Here is a 4,365-nt window from a genome sequence, read left to right as displayed (position 1 = left end):
TATGAATCCCTTCCTTATCAGGTTTCCAGTATTCTACAAACAGTAGAAACAGCTAACTTACATATAAGCTACAAAGAGAATTTCCTTTGCTGGTGCTATTGAACAAGAGGTTCACAGCCTATGGGGCTGCAAACTAAAAAAGAAAGAAAAATATTGTTGTAACATGTTGATTCATCATCCAACAAGCATCGACTTTAACTCCTGTATGGTTTCCCCGCATTCATTCACTCACCCACCTCTTTATATCATTCATTCTTCCTTTTCAGACTTTCAATTTATGCTACAATTGTAGCAGATTAAAATTCACGAAAGACAAAAGTCTTTCGAATTCTATGCCTTTCAGGCAGCCTGCTACAAACCAACATACTCTATTTCCTTTTCTGCATTAAATGTCATGGAAGTAGAAGTTTTCAGACAGATTTGAGAAAGGGAGAAATGTTTACCATTTGTCTTAATGACACTGTTGTAGAAGAGAGTCTGAAGGGGAATAATACAGCCCTGGAAGTATGGAATCCATTTTTATAAAAATGAGGTTGCTCACATATTAGAATTCCTTGCATTTGCTCTAAAAACAAGCCTACATTTTCAAGCCCTTACAAACAAAACTTGTTTTTGTATTAATTCTCTGAAAGTATCAATACGTTGAATTTTTGTAATACATTTGAAAATCTTTGTAGGATTCTCTGGTGCCACCACCTTTTAGTTAAGGATGGCATTGTTTGCTAGTGTTGAATTTTTGCTGCTGCTGCTGTTATTGATCAATGTACATGGTGCTTTACAGAATAAATTAAACTAAAATGTGTTTCTTTGCCCTGAGAAGATTGCAATCTATGGGTGCTTACAGATGGCTTTTTTGTGGGACTGATGCTCCTCATGCATGCAACTTTTTTGCAGCATACACACGATATCCTTGGCATCAAAACACCAGCCTGCATTTTTCCCATTTAATCTGGATTTACCCCACAGTGTGGTCTCACAGTTCTTTGGTTCTTGAGAAGACCCTTTACTCCAGGTGTGGCAAACCTTTGGCCCACCAGGTGTTGCTGAAATACAACTCCCATCAGCCCCAGCAAGTATGGCCAATAGCCAGGGAGGATGGGAGTTTTAATTTAGCAACATCTGGGGGACCAAAGGTTCCTCGTGCCTTTTTAACTCAGTTAACATGTTAGCGTACTTTCCTTTCAGGAAAGCATGGAAATGATATTCCACTAAGCCTAAAATAGTGGTGGCTGGTGCCTACTAGACCTGTTGGGGCTGCTGAGAAGTCCAGGAGATGTGGCCAGTGAGAGGTCAACGGGCATTACCAGAGAAAGATCCCAGTGGCATGGCCAAGTTACTCTGGTTTTCTCCCCATCCTCCCTTGCAAAGATACTGTATGCACTTAAGCATTGCTGTTTTATGAATAGTACCTAACTTAGCTAAAAAAATTATTTATTTATTTTATTTATTTAGTTACATTTCTAAACCGCCCTATAGCTAACAGCTCCCAGGGCGGTGTACAACAAGATAAAATCACAATATTTAAAATACAAGCAGGTGAGTATTGCGCCATACAATTATAAACATATTAAAACAGAAATAAAATAAAAAATAAAATTAAATTAAATTAAAATAGGCTTAAAATGCCTGGGCGAAGAGGTGGGTTTTTACCTGGCGCCGAAAAGATGACAGAGAAGGCGCCAGGCGTATCTCATCTGGGAGGGCATTCCATAATTCGGGGGCCACCACCGAAAAGGCCCTAGATCTAGTTACTGTTCTGCAGGCCTCTCTATGAGTTGGGACCCGGAGAAGGGTCTTGGACGTCGAGCGGAGTGAATGGGTAGGTACATAGCGAGAGAGGCGTTCCATCAGATATTGCGGTCCAGTGCCGTTAAGGGCTTTATAGGTAAGAACCAACACTTTGAATCTGGCCTGGAAACATATTGGAAGCCAGTGCAGTTGGGCCAGAATAGGTGTTATATGGTCGAATTTCTTCGTCCCAGTAAGAACTCTGGCCGCGGCATTCTGCACTAGCTGAAGTTTCCGAATCGTTTTCAAAGGTAACCCTACGTAGAGAGCATTACAGTAATCCAATCTAGAGGATTTAGAGCGTGAATAACTGAGGCTAGGTTCTCCCTGTCCAGATAGGGTCGTAGTTGGGCCACCAGCCGAAGCTGGTAGAACGCATTTCGTGCCACCGAGGCTACCTGGGCCTCGAGTGACAGGAGCAGATCTAATAAGATCCCCAAACTACGGACCTGTTCCTTTAGGGGGAGTGTAACCCCATCTAGGGCAGGTCTGACATCAGCCATCTGGGCAGAGGGCCCCCCAACCAACAGCATCTCAGTCTTGTCAGGATTGAGTTTCAGTTTGTTAGCTCTCATCCAGTCCATTATCGCGGCCAGGCAGCGGTTCAGTACAGCAACAGCCTCACCTGAAGAAGATGAAAAAGAGACATAGAGCTGCGTATCATCAGCATATTGCTGGAAACGCACTCCAAAACTCCTGATGACCTCACCCAGCGGCTTCATATAGATATTGAAAAGCATGGGGGACAGAACTGAGCCCTGCGGGACCCCATATTGGAGCACCCAGGGACTCGAGTAATGTTCCCCAAGCATCACCTTCTGGAGACGATTCTCAAGATAGGAGCACAGCCACTGCCAAGCAGTGCCTCCAACTCCCAAATCCGCGAGTCGCCCCAGAAGGATACCATGGTCGATGGTATCAAAAGCCGCCGAGAGATCAAGGAGAACCAACAGAGTTACACTCCCTCCGTCTTTCTCCCGACAGAGGTCATCATACAGGGCGACCAAGGCTGTTTCTGTACCAAACCCCGGCCGAAAGCCGGATTGAAATGGATCCAGATAATCAGTTTCATCCAAGAGGGCCTGGAGTTGGTAAGCGACCACGCGCTCTAGAACCTTGCCCAGAAATGGAACATTTGCTACCGGCCTATAGTTGTTAAAATTATCAGGCTCCAAGGAGGGCTTTTTTAGGAGCGGTCTCACTGCCGCCTGTTTCAGGCAAAGTGGGACCACTCCCTCTCGTAAGGAGGCGTTAATCACCTCCTTGGCCCAGCCGGCTGTTCCATTTCTGCTAGCTTTTATTAGCCACGAGGGGCAAGGGTCCAGAGCAGAAGTGGTCGCCCGCACCTGTCCAAGCACCTTGTCCACATCCTTGAGCTGTACCAACTGAAACTCATCCAGTAGAACAGGACAAGACTGTGTTCTGGACACCTCATTAGGTTCAACTGTTACAATATTGGAGTCAAGGTCCCGACGGATGTTTATGATCTTATCTTGGAAGTGCCTTGCAAACTCATTACAGCGGGCCGTTGATGGTAATATTGCATCTGGAGGACCAGAGTGTAAAAGTCCCCGGACAACTTTATAGAGTTCCACTGTGCGGTTACAAGATGACTGAATGGAGGCAGCAAAGTATTGCTTCTTCGCCGCCCTCACCGCCCTCACATAACGTTTGGTAGAGGCCTTCACAAGTGCATAATTACAGCCGTCGGGAGTTCACCTCCATTTGCCCTCCAGCCGTCTCCTTTCTTGCTTCATCACTCTTAGCTCCTCGGTGAACCAAGGAGCCAGTTGAGCTCTGCAATGGAGAGGGCGCACCGGAGCGATTGTGTCAGCTGCCCGGGTCATTTCCGTATTCCACAGAGTGGCCAGGGTTTCGACAGGATCGTCAGTTTTATCAGCCGGAAAATTCCCCAGAGCCCTCTGAAATCCCTCAGGCTTCATTAGTCTCCGGGGATGGACCATCTTAATTGGTCCTCCACCCTTGCAGAGGGGAGAAGACAATGTGAGTCTAAATGTCCTGCTTTGGTTCAGAAAGGGTCCTTCTTGTCATAGTTGCTTCTCTGCTATAAAAAAGGTTAAGTGGCCTCCACCTTTTGTGGTTCTCTCCTTATCCTACTGGGAGGAAAGGTGGGATATAAATGTAATAAATAAATAAATAAATATCCTCCTCATTTGCAAAGAAACAGTAGGCACTTAAGCATTGCAGGGTGGGTTTTTTTAAAAAAATTGTAGCACCTAAGTGTCTTATCTTGGTTGAAAAGGGGTCTCTGCTGTCACAATGTCTAGTGTGAATTCATGCCACAGTAACTGTACATTACTCAGAGGTAAGCCCCCACTGAATTCCATGGGGATTGCTCCTTGATAAGTATGTACAGGATTGCAGCCTGAATTGGTCAGTCTGAATGGTGCCACACAAGACTGTTAACAAGGGACCTCATACATTTCCAGATCTATGGAAAAATATTATCCCCTCCTCACGCACCATCCAATTCATTTCTACATCTTTCCAGAATGTGTAATAAAATACAAGGAAATTAAATGGGCGAGGACCTGGGAAACCAGGGTTAAAAACACC

This window comes from Rhineura floridana, chromosome 9 (assembly GCF_030035675.1).
Source record: "Rhineura floridana isolate rRhiFlo1 chromosome 9, rRhiFlo1.hap2, whole genome shotgun sequence".
Classification (NCBI taxonomy): Eukaryota; Metazoa; Chordata; class Lepidosauria; order Squamata; family Rhineuridae; genus Rhineura; species Rhineura floridana.
The sequence above is the reverse complement of the archived record's forward strand: the minus strand, read 5'-3'. Positions refer to the sequence as shown.